Raw genomic sequence first — 15,911 nt, forward strand, 5'->3', positions numbered from 1 at the left:
AGGTATAGAAAGAGGAAGATGAACAGATTCCTGGAGGGTATTTATATCTATAGGGTAGAAGTAGAAAGAGAAGCTCGTGAAGAAGATAGGAGACATGAGAAAAAAGTTGAGGGTCAAGATAGTGCAGTACCAGGGAAGGGGAATGTTTTAATGAGGAGGTGTCAACAGTCAGATGCTAAGGAGAAGTCAGGAGTTGTAGACTGAGATGACATGAGCCAGTGGATCTAGTGCTGAGGAGGTCACTGGCTGCATCTGAAAGAGAAACTTTAGTGGAGCCAACAACAGAGAAGTCAGCACTCAAGACAGGAAAGGGTGAGCAGTGGACAGCAAGGAAGTGGACTTTAGGAAGTGTGATGGAGGGATATAAAGCGGAAGATGTAGGGCACCTGGGTGGCTCAGTGGTTGAGTGTCTGCCTCCAGCTTCAAAACAATAAAGATGTAAATGAAGAGGGAAGGACTGATGGGGGCGGGGACAAGGGACTAAGGTTTGCAGAGAGGGTTAGCATGGCAAGGAAGAGGGCACATACACCTCCAAAGCAAATTCAAGAGAAGAAAGCATGGGAGAGGAGGCGAGAATACAAAGGCTCTCTCCCTAGATCATCTAGCCCACACCTGTGGCCATCATCGCCACCTCTCCTTGGGACGACTCACGAATTTCCACCTCCTGACCTAATTAAACTCTTCCTGAGCTCTTGATCTTTACATAAAATGATCTACTGGACAAGTCCACCTGAGTGTCAGAAAGGCACCTCAGACTCAACCTGCCCACATCAAATTCATGAACTTTTCTCCCAAAAACAGTCCTCTCCCGCTCCCTTCTCAACAAACAGTATCATCATCCACCTAATCACCCAAGTCAGAAAGCACTTCTACTGCTCTCAAACCCTCACACTCCAAAGTTTGAATTCATCTCCTGAAATCTGCCTTTGCCCCCTTCAAAGCTCCATCTTGCATCTAGACTGACCTCTTCATAACTCAGGTCTGATCACACCCACCTCATGTGGCTTCCTCTTCATCAGGGTCAGAGTCTGACGTGACTGTCCGGACCCTGCCCACTACCCCCTGTCTCACCTCTGACCCTACCCAGCCCTCATGCCCTCTCTTTACTTTCTCTTCCTAACACCTTTTTTTTTTTTTTTTAAAGATTTTATTTATTTATTTGAGAGAGAGAGAGATCATGAGCAGGGAGGAATGGTAGAGGAGACTCAACTCCAGAACCCTGGGATCATGATCTGAGCTGAAGGCAGACGCTTAACTCACTGGGCCCCCCACTTCTGTGCTCTGTACATGCTGTTCCCCCTGCCTAGTACCTGCTTCCCTCCATTCTTTTCACCTGGTTAACCTCTATTTCAGGCAGTATGGGAAATAGTCTGCAGAATGGTTAGGACCAGCTCTACCATCACACTGAATTCCAAGCCCACTCCTCTGCTCACCCGTGCTCTGCTCACCTCTGCTCCTCTGCTCAAGGTGCTTACTGTCTCCACACTGAATTTTCTCACCTGTGTGTGACGGAGTCCATACCTCACACAAAATTCATTGAAAGCACTGAAATCTGGGCCCAGCACATAATAACCACTTAGCAAATGTCAGCTATTTTTAAATCTTCTTTACCACCTTGAGTCAATCACCACTTCCTGGAGAAGCCTTCCCTGACAAGGTCACTGCCCTCAGCCTACACTCTGAGCCTCCTTCTTTCTATCACAGATTTTTATATTTATTGGGGAGCATGAGTGGCTCAGTCAGTTAAGCGGCTGACTCTTGACTTGGGCCTAGGTTGTCATCTCAGGGTCCTGAGATCAAGCCCCACATCAGGCTCCACACTCAATGGGGAGTCTGCTTGAGATTCTCTCTCCCTTTTTCCCTCCCCCTGCTTACACACACTCTCTCTCTCAATTACATAAATCTTTAAAAATTTTTGCATTTACTACAAGATTTTTAGATTATGTCTGTCTTCTCCACCAGTTTGAAGGCTACTTGAGACTAGGACTTTACCTCCTTTGCTCACACATACAGCCTAGTCACTGGCACAGAATAGACGCTCAACCAATATTTGTCCAATAAATAAATGAATAAACAAGCAAACAGGAGCAGCCTAGCTGTGGCAAGAGTATGCAATAGTTAGCATACCCAGCTTGTCTTCTATGGAAAAACCCAATATTTTGCCACTTAGGAATTACATCCCTGCTTTTGCAGGGGCTAGATTAGCAGTGTTTTGTTTTTTCTGTGAATACCAGCAAATTATTATTGGCAATATGTATTTTTTTAGAAATCAGATGAGTCTGGGATAAAATTCATATTTGTGTGGCCCTCACTGACCCAGGACATTTGGTCATGCACAGTTGAGGTTAATGAAGATGATGATGACAATGATGACAATCTCATAATCATTAACAAGGCTTATGCATATTAGCATATTAAGTCCCAGCTACATTGGGCTCATCAGTGGCAAGTACAGGACAGAAGCTCTTGAAGGTCATCTCATGTGCCAAATGAAAAACACTGAGAGAGAGCCAACCTCCTTGCTCCCTTTAGCCCATCTAAATTCTCCGTTGTAGATATACACACAGATGTCTACCTGGATGTGACATTCTCCTGTCTTCTAACCATGAACTGTGACCTTTGGGCTCATGAGGCAGGCCACATGGTTCTGCATCCTCCCCTCCCACCATGTCACCTTTCCCCAAGGTCTTTTCCAAGGAGGACCACTAAGTTGGCTCACATTTTATTCTAGGGAATGGTTTCTGAATAATTCTCTTGGTGTCTGATAATGGGTTGATACTAACCCCCTGAGAAACTCCTACACAACCCTGGACAAATATGAGAAAAGCAGATGAAGGATCCCTACAACTCCCAATAGATTGCTTTTACTACAGCATGCAAATCCTTTAATGCCTCCCTTTGCTTCTACTAACAAAATGTTCTCTCTCTTGGATGAACAGCTTGGGAGCTTTGGAATGACACAGTGAACAACAGATTCTGTATTGTCACTAGAATGTATACTATTATCAACGGCCTTTCTTTTATTGAGTCCCTAGGAAAGATGGCAAACCACAAGGCCCTAGGTGTGTTCCCTTCCAGAAAACGAGTTTCAATGCCTTGAGGGTAAACTCTAAGAGACTGTGCTCTTTATAGAACAAGGGAGGAGAATCAAAGTCTTCTTAGTGTTCACAGATATGTCTTGATCTCCTAGGGTTGTTTATCCTAGGAGCTCCTTTTGGCTCCTGGCAGAAACTGTTGTCTTAGTTGCAACAGTAAAAGTACGATTAACCACAATATGGTAATGTGGAAAATAGCACTGAAAACCCTTTGATTCCAGAACTTAGTGAACCTTTTTGGAGAAATCCATTATTGCCTTGCAATTCTATTATAAAACACATTAGGGTTTCAAAATGCAAAGTGACTGGGAAAAAAGGCTTATGTAACATTAGAAGCGAAAAAAAAAAAAAAAAAAAAACCTGATTGTAAAGTTGTGTCTATGCAAAGATTGTAACTATATGAAAATGAGATAACATATTGACAGTAACTGGAAGGAAACATTAAAACAGCTGGTTTTTAGAATGGCAAGATTACAGATATTTTTTTTCCTCTCTTTTTTGCTTGCTTGATTTCTGTTATTGTCATAATAGCATTGTTTGTACAATAGAAGGTTGTCAGCTAAACATATACTTTGCTTAAAATATTGTAGAAAATCATAATTCACTTGTAGCACAGACATTAAAAATTATACTCTACCTTAAAATTGAATATGGAAAACACGGAGCTACTCTATCTTATCTTTAAAAGCTACTCTTTATTTTGCAAAATAAGACATAGAACAATTTCTAGCGTTATTCTTAAAATTGGTAGAAAGGAATTTCATTTACGTCCTTTGGCATCACTGACAACAGCTTCAAAAATTTTATTTTCTTCAATGAGAAATGATAGAACAAAATAGTTTTTTATTAAATTTTCTTTCTATTATCTAGCAGACCAGAAAACCTCTAGGGATACCTGGTTGGCTCAGTTGGTAGAGCATATGACTCTTGATCTCAGGGCACTGGGTTCAAGCCCCACCGTGGGCACAGAGTTTACTTAAAAAAAAAATTAAGAAAACCACTCGGAAAAACTATCATCCATTTGAGGAATCCTTAGTAGGCCTGGGTCAGAAAATATTTCATCAAAAACATGCCATGTGACAGCAAATGCTTACAGACAGAATGCTGGCTGGGTGCTGACCACTAGATTGGAACCACTGAATTACAGGTGTACAGATTCAACTCCAAAACTAACCATACAGTTCCTCCATTTCTTAGCCTTCTGGTTATTCAGTGTTTCACCCCACAGCAACCTGTTGCCTATCAACGACACAGAATTTAGGGTTAGGATAAATCCCACACCAAATGGATGTTTCCTTCTTTCCAGAAATTTCCATTTACATTTTAATGAAATGATGCTTATCCATGAGTACAGAATGCCTATTCCCTCCAGCATGTCATTAACAGGTTAAGGTAGTCTGTGGCTAGTTTGGACTTTATGTGCCTTTTAGAGCTCAGGCCTCCCCTTCTGTCCCTTCTATGCAATTGAATCCAACAAAAATATACCCAGCTGAGTGACTTCCAGAGCTTTGGGTCAATAAGCTCTACCAGGAGGCTATGGAAACACCATACTGGCTCTTGGACACAGCATCTCACACACATTAGTAGTTAGCACAGCTCATGCTGGACTTCTAAACAGTTCCATCAGGAATCGGCTGGACTGCATGTTCCTAACCTTCTTCACATGACTGGTTATAGGTGGTAAGAGTTATCAGCTGCAAAAACAAATAAGCCCAGTGCTACAATAACAAGCAATATGCTGAACAAGAAATGAACATCCCAATACTGATAAACTGATGGTCACACTGAAGATAATAAACTTGGACCTGGGGGCAACAGGGGCCACGGAATGACTTTTGAGGAGAACAGGGATAATATAACCTAGGTTTAGGATAAGAGCTAAACTGAGAAGCTGGATGAATGTAAACTAGAGAGAGGAGAAACTGGCTAGAATCTGCGAATTAAAAGGAAGCGATGGGAACGGCTGAATTGGCTTGAACCCATGCAGCGACACAGTCATGGAAATCAAGTAGAGACGAGTTTAAATGGATAACCTGATGCCACAGATATGAGGCATGTTAATGAAGGAAAGCACGATGTAAAGAATGAGTCAAAAAGAGTCAACATTTCTAGAAACTTGTAAACATATGCATGAAATTTTCATTTATATTTTTTGTCTGTTCTCCCTCTTCAATTAGAACGTCCGTTTCTTGACAGCACGTTTTATTCCCTACTATATCCACAGTGCATGGCATTTAGTAGGATCTCCATAAATAATGTGAATGAATGAATGAATGAATGAATGAATACATGTGCAAACGTGTGGATCCTTAAAGATAAAGGATTTAGTTCCAGTAAGATGGAACACTGACTCAGAAATAATTCCATGCTGTTGAGCTACTCTAACCTGGATGTTTTGCTGAGGTAAGCCAATTAACCTCTCTGGCCCCCATTGTCCTTCTTGCTAGAACAAAGCCAACAATTGCCACTTTCTTGCTGAAGACGGAAGCAACGAAGAATAAGCAAGATGAAATCTGATGAGTGCCTGGAGTTTTATAAGAGGAAGACACTCTACTTAACTCTTCAACCCACCATCAAGATGACAGACATAGGCCAAAACAGCATAATGAAAGGCTCCAAAGTCACTCAAATAATTGGGCTACAAATCCCCAAACGGCCCTGAAACAATAATAGCCTCTCTGAATTTCCACCAAGCTGCGGTGTTAATGTAAACCCCAGGATGACAACTCAGTGTGGTAGTTCCTGAAGTACAAAAAACAAGGCCACTCCCCAGAGGGATTAATGATTGCAAAGAGAACGCACATGCCCTAGGCCAGAGCAGGTCAACTCCAGTACACAGGAGCCCACTGCTGCAGCAATGGGTCAGCAGCCCCAAGAAAGCTTGCTTTCAGATCTTTTTGAGATCTATCCAACCAAATTGAAAAAAATAACTTAGTCTTAAGCTTTTTTATAGGTCCCACAAATGGAAGGGCAGCCCCGGTGGCTCAGCGGTTTAGCGCCGCCTTCAGCTCAGGGTGTGATCCTGGAGATCCAGGATCAAGTCCTGCGTCGGGCTCCCTGCATGGAGCCTGCTTCTCCTTCTGCCTGTGTCTCTGCCCCTCTCTCTCTCTCTGTGTGTGTTTCTCATGAATAAATAAATAAAATCTAAAAACAAAACAAATGGAAGCCAGCTTTTTAAGTATAAGATAATGGCTCAAGTAGGGACAGCTCTGACTTAAGCAAAATCACCATGAACCACCCTATTCTATACAGCATCTTCACTGCCCTTATCACTATGAGAAATCACCTTGTTCTTTTATTCATTTGTTCTTTTCTTGTCACCCACACTCTAGAACTGTGCTATCCAGTACCATAGCCACTAGCCAAATGTGGCTTTGCACATTTAAATTTTTTTAATTATATAAGATTTTAAAATTCAATTCATCAGTTGTCCTAGCCACATCACACAGGTTTAAGAACTACATGTGGCTAGTGGCTAACATTAGACAGCAAAGATCTAGAACATTTCCATCACTGTGGAAAATTCTTTTTTTTTTAAGATTTTATTTATTTATTCATGAGAGACACAGAGAGAGAGGCAGAGACACAGGCAGAGGGAGAAGCAGGCTCCAAGCAGGAAGCCCGATGTAGGACTTGATCCCAGGACCCCAGGATCATGCCCTGAGTCAAAGGCAGATGCTCAACTGCTGAGCCACCCAGGCGTCCCACTGTGGAAAATTCTAATGGACAAGTTCAGCTCTGGAAAAAAAAGTTTCATGCAGAACCTAGAAGAATGTTTTTCAAACCACAGGCCGTGTTTCATTCATGAACTGAGATGTTCAGTGGATTATAACCAGTATTAGTGAAATAGAAGATAACAAAACATATCACATTAAACACAGAGTGAGAATTCCTCAGGAGAATTTGTTTATATGTATGTATGTCCTAGTTGGTATTATAAATTGTATTTTTTATCATATATCATAGTTATTAAAAAAAAAAGCTTCTGTGTAGTATCTGTATAGTATGGGCTGAAGATGTTTGTCGAATCAATCAATAAATGAAATGTTTTATAGAGTTTATTTGATTTAATTTACTCCCGACTACACCCCTGTGAGGTAGGAATTATTATGCTTTTTTAAAGAAGAGGAAACTAAGGTTATGGGAGTTAAGTGACCTGCCCAGATGACCAAACTTAAAAGGGATGGAATTAAGAGTCAAATGTGAATCTCATAGACTGGAGATACTATGATCTTAAGAATGGGTCCATTGCTTTTAAAGCGCTGGATGTGGCTGGCTCTCCTACAATGGGACAAGATGAGGAACTTGGGGAGAACTGAGAGAAAATCCGGCACCGGGAAATGGGCAAAGGAGGAAGAGTCTTGAAGACCACTGAGCAGCCAGGGATAGCCTCGAGAAGGAAGATATGTCAGAAAGGAGGGAATGGTAAATGACAGAGTGGCCCAAATTTGAGGGGAAAAAAAAGACTAGAAAATTTCAGTAATTTTAGCATTAAGGAAGTCACTGCTGACTTTGGCAAGGGTCAATTCAGTGAGGTTATAAGTTCAGAACCTACCACTGAAGGCTGAAGGGCAAGTGGCAGGTGACTGTAGACAACTTCCAGAAGCTTCAGCTGTGAGTGGGAGGAGATAGGTGCAGTCAAAGCAGAGTCTCTGCTTATTTATTTACTTTCAAAATAGGATCTTCTGAGCAATTCCATATTGATGTGAATAGAGAGGCTGATATAAAGAGCAAGGGTGAGGAAAGGAACAGACTTCCGGAGCAGACAAGAGGTGATGAAACCCAGGGGAGAGATGGACAGAGAGCTCCTCCCAGCTGACAAGGAAGAAGGGAGGAAAGGGACTCACTGGAAGCAGGACATTGCAGGGGCTCCTCTCCAGTGGTCTCTTCTTCCTCTGGGAAGCAGAAGGAGCCTCTTCGTGTTTTGAATGGAGAGCAGAAAAGATGTGGAAAAGGCGTTTTTGGAAAATAAACAACAAGGCTTTATCTACTTTCCAACGTACACAAATCCTCAAAAACCCTGTTCACAGTTGTCCTAAATCAGAAAGCCAGAACTTCCCTCCATCACAGCACAATAAAGAGTAGAAATACAAAATGTTGACAGAAGCACGCTCTGACCAGGTGAAAATGAAAGACAGAGCTACCAGCAGCAAGCAGGACCAGAGGGCAGCATGGAGGGCCCCGGGGAAAGCTGGAGCCTGTGAACTTTTAGCGACACCAGTCAGCAAACTTCCTGGAAATGCCTGGACAATCTCTTAATCTAATTGAGCCATTTAACACATCAGACCTTTAGTAGTAAGAACCTGACCTCATCTCTCCTGTGAACACTAAAAGCCTAAAGAAACAAACATCTAGCTAAGAGCAGAAGAAAAATGTAATAAATGTAGTCATTTCTGCAGGACATAAGAGGCCCTCAGGTACATAAAAATGAAAATTAAAGTTGGACTTTTTTTGTATCCAACTAAGAGTACCGTATGTGTTCACTGAAAGTTACCAATCCTGCGCTCAGAGGTGCATAGGATGATGCTACTATTACAGAGTTTATTTGAAGTTAGATATACTTAAGCCCTTCATATGCTAAAAATTCAGTTCAGTCTACCTCCTGAGTAGGAAAAAAAACAGTTCTTCCCTACTGTGTGTTTCTCTCCTGTCTATCTATCTCCTTTACTACCCACATGACACACTTCACTTCTGGTCACCAAATGTGTGGGAGGTTTTATCCACATCAAGGGCATGTTCTCCATTGCCAGCTGGGTGCCCTACAATTTAACTCAATTCTGGCGAGATCTGCCAGGAGGTAGCATCAGATCCCACAATATAAGGACGCAGTCTCACTAGATTGTCTCTCACTTCAGATGACACTCATAAGTCCATGTTGTCACCACCTGTGCTTCTGATCGATTGACTATAAATGTGAGGTTCCCACAACCCCCTCTTCGGGTTCAATTAATTCTCTAGAGTGACTCACAGAACTCAGGAAAACAGTTTACTTATGTTTACTTGTTTATTACAAAGGGAGATGATAAAGCCTACAGATGAACGTCCAGATGAAAGAGATGTATAAGGCCAAGTATGTGGGAAAGGCACTGAGCTTCCATGTCCTCTCTGGGCACACCGTTCCCCCTGAACCTGTACCTGTTCCCCAACAATTAGGACAAGAGATGCTCCTAGCACTCGTCTCACTTAGGAAATTACAAAGGTTTTAGAAGCTCTGTACCAGGAATGAGGGCAGAGACCAATATATTTTTTTTCTGTTATTTTACACCTTCCAAAACCTGTTCAGAGTTGTCCTAAATCAGACTTTTAAAACCTCCTCCATCACACTGTAGTGATATAATAGGAATACAAAATATTGAAAGTAATTCCATTCCCAATGGCAACAACAGCCCTTGTTTCTCTTTATCTAAAATGTTTGTCTTCTCTACTTACACTGCCACCCTCATAACCTCTCACTCCAGCTCCCTCTGCTCCAGTGAGTCAATATTCTCCTCTTCCCATAAAAGTCAACATTCCTTCCAGAGCCCTCCCATGTCTTGATTGCAAACACACCGGCAATGGGATGGCACACTACCTTATGCTCTTCAGAGCCCAGTGTAGCTCCACAAGGCAGGGTCACATCTTCTCCCCCGCTGCAGCCATACTCTACCTAGCTTAGGGATGGCCAAAATATAAAACTCAGAAAGTATGCAAAAGGCCCCCACAACTCTCTTGGAGAGAAAATTGGATTCCTATCTCACACCAGACACCTACAAAAAATTCCAGATAGATCAAGATTTAAATGAAAAAGTAAACCATAAAAGAATGAGGAGGGGAAAGGTTGGAGAATATTTTAATAACTGCAAGGTGAATAAGGCCTTTTTAAATTTTGCCATAAAACCGAGAAGCTACAAAAGCAATGATTGATGGACTCAACTCCATAAAATTTTTTAAATTTCTGCATATTTCAGAATACCATGAGCAAGATCAAAAGAAATTTTACTTTGTATCACAGACTAAGAACTAATTTTGCCCATGAATAAAGAGCTCGTACAAATCATTTGGAAGAAATAGTTTAAAAATGCACAATACATTCAAAATAAAAGAGATGTAAACTGAAATTACAATGAGAGACCAGCATTCAACAATCAGACTTGCAAAGACCAAAATATTTGAGAATATTATGTTGGCAATAATTTACAGAAACAGGTACAATGCTGCATCGCTGGAGGGAATATAAATTATCATAACCTCTTGGAAGGCAATTTGGCAATAATCACTAAAATTGAAAGTACATGTGTTACTCGAACCAGCAGTTGATTCATGGATATTTATCCATAAATATATTCCCACAGGTGAAAATTCACTTTTTTATGCAATAACAAAAAATTGGAAGTAACCGAAATGTCCTTCCATACAACATTGAGATAATCAGTCTGAACTGCCTGAATTGTCATGCATTGCGATGCGTAGATCTCCAAGATATAGCTAAGAGGAAAATGATACAGTTGAGAAGACTATATAAAATATGTCACTATCTGTATGAAAAGAGAATATATATACACACATATACTTATCATCTGTATGAAAAAATATGAACAAATGTTTGTATATGTTTATAAATATGTAACAGACGTCTGGAAATATATGAGAAACTGGGAACAGTAATTGGGAATTAGATGGCTGGAAAATAAGAGAAGGAAGGAGATTTTCTATTCAATACACTTTATGTGGACATTTTGAATCTCAAATACATGCTAACCAATGTCCAGCAAACTAACAAGGATACCACCAACTTATATAAACATAAAACTCGCTTAACACTCCATAAAACTATAGGAAGTCTGATAAGGGATCAGCTGACATCATCTCTGAAAGAACAGAGCCCAGAATAGGGAACCCTGAGGTTCTTCTCTAAATAGGAATTATGCCTGAACATTACAGCTTAGCATTCCTGTGGGCACAAAAACACACATGTGCAGTGGTCAGTAGCTTCACTGGTGGGCAGAACAGAACAATTCAAGTAGCTGATGTATGAGCCAAGGAAGCTTCCTTGCTCAGTCACCATTACATGACTCTGGCTTAGTTCCAATCTTAATTGAAGGTTAATTTTTTTAGTACTTTATACCAAGATAATCACAAAAATTAAAACAATCAGAGAAAAGAAAAATCACCAAATTGTCCTGACTTGATCAGAAGGAGCATTTCTTCTGGCTCCACACCAGGAAGAGCCAAGATGGCCTCTGAGTTAAGTTTGAGTCTGATTAAAACTTCCTTCCCAAGACTGTACTTAGGTTGCTTTGTGGACTGCTTGTCATCAAAGAAATCTGGCACATTATGTAGAAGAGAAAGATTAATGTGATTCCCAAGTAAACCCAACAGTGAAATTCAACCACAGTTACTCAAGTTGATAAATGATTTGGAGTACTGGTACACTGTTGTAAAACACAATTGACTTTTTATAAAACAGGGAAGCAATTTCTTCTCTTACATTTTCTCCTCCAGCATTTCTGAGCAGTTACATTAGGAAGTGGCTGTTTCCCCTGGCAGCTGGGCTCCATATCTTCACCACTAGAGAAGCAATTTCCAGTGCTCCAAACATCTGGAGAGCTGGCTCACTTAAAAAAAAAAAAAAAAAAAAAAAAAAGAACTTCTATTTCATTAAACTCTAGTGTTAATCATTGCCAGAAAGGCAAGAGTAGAATGCAGGTAAATTGAGCCTCAATCCAAACTTTGCAGTACCTTGGACTCTAGGTCTTATGAACAATGAGGCTAATGAATCCAGCACCCAGCACACATGTGAGTGTCAGGAGCTTTCCAATTCCTTTATAATTCTAATAATTTATCTTACTGTGCTACCAAGGTATGACGCTTCTTCTCTGTTTCCTTGTCAATAATAATAATAATAAATAATGTCTTGTCTACCTGTATTAGGGTTGGGGTAAAATTCAGTTTACTGTGCCTAGCACCATATCATCTCTGGGAGGACTAGCTCATAAAATAAATACCTTTTTACATTGTAGGCAAAAATGAGAAAGTAAAATTATAGTTTTACCTATCACAAAATTTTATTGCATAAAAGATATCTATTCAACTATACTCACAAATCCATATGTAGTAATTTTTTTCTAATTTGCTTATACATTTCTACTCTTTTCTAACACAAACAGAAGAAAAAATTATCTCTGGATACTTCCCAAAGTGGATGCATTTTTTTCTTACCTGGGCGTATAGCCAATAAAGATTAAACTGGGGAAGGAATTGATATGACCTTGGGTAAGCATGTTAACCCTTCAGGATCCAGTTGCCTCTTCTGTAAAATAAGAAAACTGGATAAATAAGTACTTCTCAAGCCACAGTGTGTTTTGGAATTGCCTGGGGAACAGGCATCTTGGTCACTAGAGTAGGGTCTCTGCATCTGTCTTTTGTTTTTTTTAATGGGCTCCCCAAGAGACTCTTCTGATACATGTCAAAGTTAGAGAATCTCTAAATCCAATAATCTCTGAAGTCATTTCCTGCTCTAACAATCATTAATCTTTTTTTAAACATATCTTCCCTGTGTATACTGATAATCTCATAAAAATGCAAAACTGCAATCATAGCATGCTGTAGGGACATTTTCTTCTATTTTCCTTCTTTTGTGGGGCTTCCCCTTCTGCTGTTCATCCCTTTCTGCCCACAGCTTTCATTCTCCTTCCACAGGACCCTAGCTGAATACTCTATCAGTGATAAAGCACGCAGAGTCCTGCTGGTCCCTTCTTATGGAATTGGATGCGGAATCCCAAGCCTCAGATGTATCTTTCTTAATCTAACTGAAAATTCTGTCTCCTCTCATTCCATCTCCCTTGCCACCATCCAAATAACCCCATCTAAACAGCAATTGCTCCTGTGCAATCACAACTGGTTGCCTCTGTCTCCAGGGCCTACCTCGGTGTTTGACAGGCACTTGGTATTGTTTGTTGACTGACTAACCGGCTTTGAAAGAAGAAAATTTCAGGAAATTTGCTATGATTGCTTTGTGAGTCTTCATGAGTCATTGTCATTACTGAATAGTTGAATGTAAAACTACCCAAGATAAATGAAGGTTGCAAAGGATCCAGAAAGCCAGAACCCACAGTCTCCCATGAGCCCCATCTCTCTCAACTCACAGGCAAAAGAGACTCTGAAAATGGACTTATGTGTATATAAAAATAAGAAGAAATAATGGCTCCCTTCAAAATGGTTAGAGTCCTTCAAAAGATCATACCCAAACCTAAATAAATACTGTGTGAAATCTCATAAAAGGTTTTTATGCTCAGTTTCATTTTATTATACTTTGTTAAATGCTTACATTGGGCAAGAAATTAATAAATACCTTACCGATGGATGGAAATCTTCATGAGACTGAAATTCAATTAGTTTCCTTTGGCAAAACGTTTCCTTTGCAAATCTCTATGGATAAGAAATTGAGGTGTATGATTTGCTATCCCATGTTCTGCACAATGCATTGGAGCTCCCTCACCATATTTTATTTTGTGTCCACCCAAACCACCTTGAGGTATGGGCAGGCACAAGAGTGGACATGACATCGCATTGCCCATCTCTGAAGTGCCAGGAAGGACTGTGCCAAAACCATCAGGGAAATGGACTGCACCGCCTACCTTGGCAACACAAACCTGTGTATAATAGCCCTCCTAGTCAGGTCACTCTTCTGGTGCTGTTAACATCTATTACAAATTGAATTAAGAATTCAGCGAAAGAGCCAAAGATCAAAAGAGTATGGCTCATGACACTCTCTCAAATCCTGAGGGAAAAAAATCAACATAGAGCCCAAACATTGACCTGTTTTTGAGAACACTTGCAACGGTGTTATGCATACTGGATAGCTCTCACAGAAAAGACTTTGGTGCTCAGAACTCTCAAGCAAAGCTTCTGGTACAGCCTTGCAATAAACATTAATCTGTTGAGTCAAGATTGGGACATAATACAGAGTCCATTAGGACCACACTTTCATATTACATCCTTCCCATGTCTATGAGTCACAGAGACCATGTGCAAGCATGGAATGAGAAAAATCAGAGGAAGTGGACAGGAAGGTTCCTCTGGTGAATTATATCAATTTCTGCTCCTGTTCATAAGACTCTTCATAGATAATAGCAAACAGAGTTCATTTCTTTCTTCCAGGTGTACAATGACCTGCATAGTTCTCAGAACCTAATGTAAAAGGGTGTTTGTATTCACTCTCCACACCCTTAAGAGGGACAGAGCTTAGTGAGAAGTGTGAATCTTGGAATGTAAATATGTCTGAAATGTTTAATATGGCTAATCCACACTGTTTAGACAAATTTTCCACAGAGTAGTTCCGTTAATGTAGAAGTGTGAACTGGGTCTGAGGTGAAGCAAGGAAGTCAAGCAGTTACTATATGTGAGATCTAGACAGTTAGATTCTATTTTTACTAGCCTCCATATCTGGAGAAATGTATCTAATTATGTCCACCAATTTTTTAAGTTCCATAAGAGACCTCAATATCTGGAACTACAACAAATATATACTAATTCTTATTTTTTTAATTCTTATTTTTATTAAAATAAATGTTATCTATAATATACTACTAACATACATTTACATGCATAGTCTCCAGCTCTTCTATCAAATCACCCTTCATCCTATTGCTCGAACCCAAAACTTAGTCCCTGTGGTTCCTTGCTTTCCCTCGATCCCACACCCAACCCACCATTAGCTCTCACACATATATCTTGATTCTTTCTACCTCTCCCAGTTCTCTGGGCACCACTCTAGTCTGAGCCAAAAATCATCTCTCCCGCGTCCAGCCCTGCTCCCATTCCCTCCCATTCACAGATGAGCAACCCTGAGAACACTCCCTAATAAATTCCTACATGCTGGTAGTTTTCTGCATCAGTTTCCCAGGATCCCAGTGTACAACAGTGTCATATTCTGGACATGTCTTGAAGGTAAAACCAACAAATTTGCTGCTGAATGTGATGAAGGGCATGAAAGAAAGGGAAGAGGCAATAGGAACCCCAAGATTGGTATCTTAAGCAACTGGAAGAACCAAGTTGCCATTTACTGTTATGGGTAACTACAGAAAGAACATGTTAGGAATAGCAATGAAACTCAGTTTGGTACTGTTCCTATGTGATGCCTATGAGGCACTCAAAGGGAGTTTCAATAACCACTTGGACTTACAAGCCTGGATCTCAAGGGAGAAGTCAGGGCAGAAAGAGAAATGTGGCAATTGTTAGCATGTGGGTGGTAAAGGCTTACAACTGGATAAGAATACCTTTCGATCAAAAATATATATTCATCATAATTTTGGCTAGCCTTCCCAAAGTAGACTTTCTACATTAGTATGACAGTATTTCACTTTTGAAATTTGAGACTTACTTTGTCACTGATTAGCTATTCTATCTTAAATAAATCATTTAATTAACTTATTGACCTCTTGGTTTATCCATCTGACATGCAGAGATAAATAATAATTATAAACTCCAACTTCAGGGGTGGATCTGAGGATCAAATGAGAAGATAAGAAGGCATTTAGAAGAGTTAAAACATTATCCTAATGAGACATTTTATTTCTATTAGTTTTTTTTTTTCAAAAATATAGTTTCTTTGTTAGTAGGAATAAAAGTGAGACAAGAATTAAATTAAACATCCATTAAATTTCATGTAAGGGAAATAACAAAAGAATCATCCAAAGGGAAATACAAAAGTAAGTGAAACAGCATTAACAAAAATGGAAATAAACACACTGGAAAACATTGAAATTCTAGAACAGCTAAAACTCAATTTTTTAATAAGTTAAAAATACAAAAACATTTTGCAAATTAATAAAAAAC

At 40.0% G+C, this 15,911-nt stretch overlaps 2 long non-coding RNA genes across 5 annotated transcripts in view; one reads left to right on the top strand and one right to left on the bottom strand.

Moving 5' to 3' along the window:
• The window catches only part of LOC140617212 (uncharacterized), a 51,012-nt gene that overhangs the window by 28,963 nt on the left and 6,138 nt on the right, over window positions 1–15,911 (bottom strand). For 2 of the 3 annotated variants that reach the window (XR_012017419.1, XR_012017418.1), the window contains 3 exons: window positions 13,431–15,578; window positions 12,294–12,384; window positions 11,563–11,689 (listed from right to left, as the gene is read on the bottom strand). This is a non-coding gene — a long non-coding RNA (uncharacterized lncRNA). The remainder of the gene's footprint in view (window positions 1–11,562; window positions 11,690–12,293; window positions 12,385–13,430; window positions 15,579–15,911) is intronic. The other variant, XR_012017420.1, reaches the window with a different exon arrangement.
• LOC140617214 (uncharacterized) overlaps window positions 1–15,911 on the top strand; it is a 57,320-nt gene that overhangs the window by 6,111 nt on the left and 35,298 nt on the right. The window lies entirely within an intron of this gene.

Source organism: Canis lupus, chromosome 25 (genome assembly GCF_048164855.1).
Source record: "Canis lupus baileyi chromosome 25, mCanLup2.hap1, whole genome shotgun sequence".
Lineage (NCBI taxonomy): Eukaryota > Metazoa > Chordata > Mammalia > Carnivora > Canidae > Canis > Canis lupus.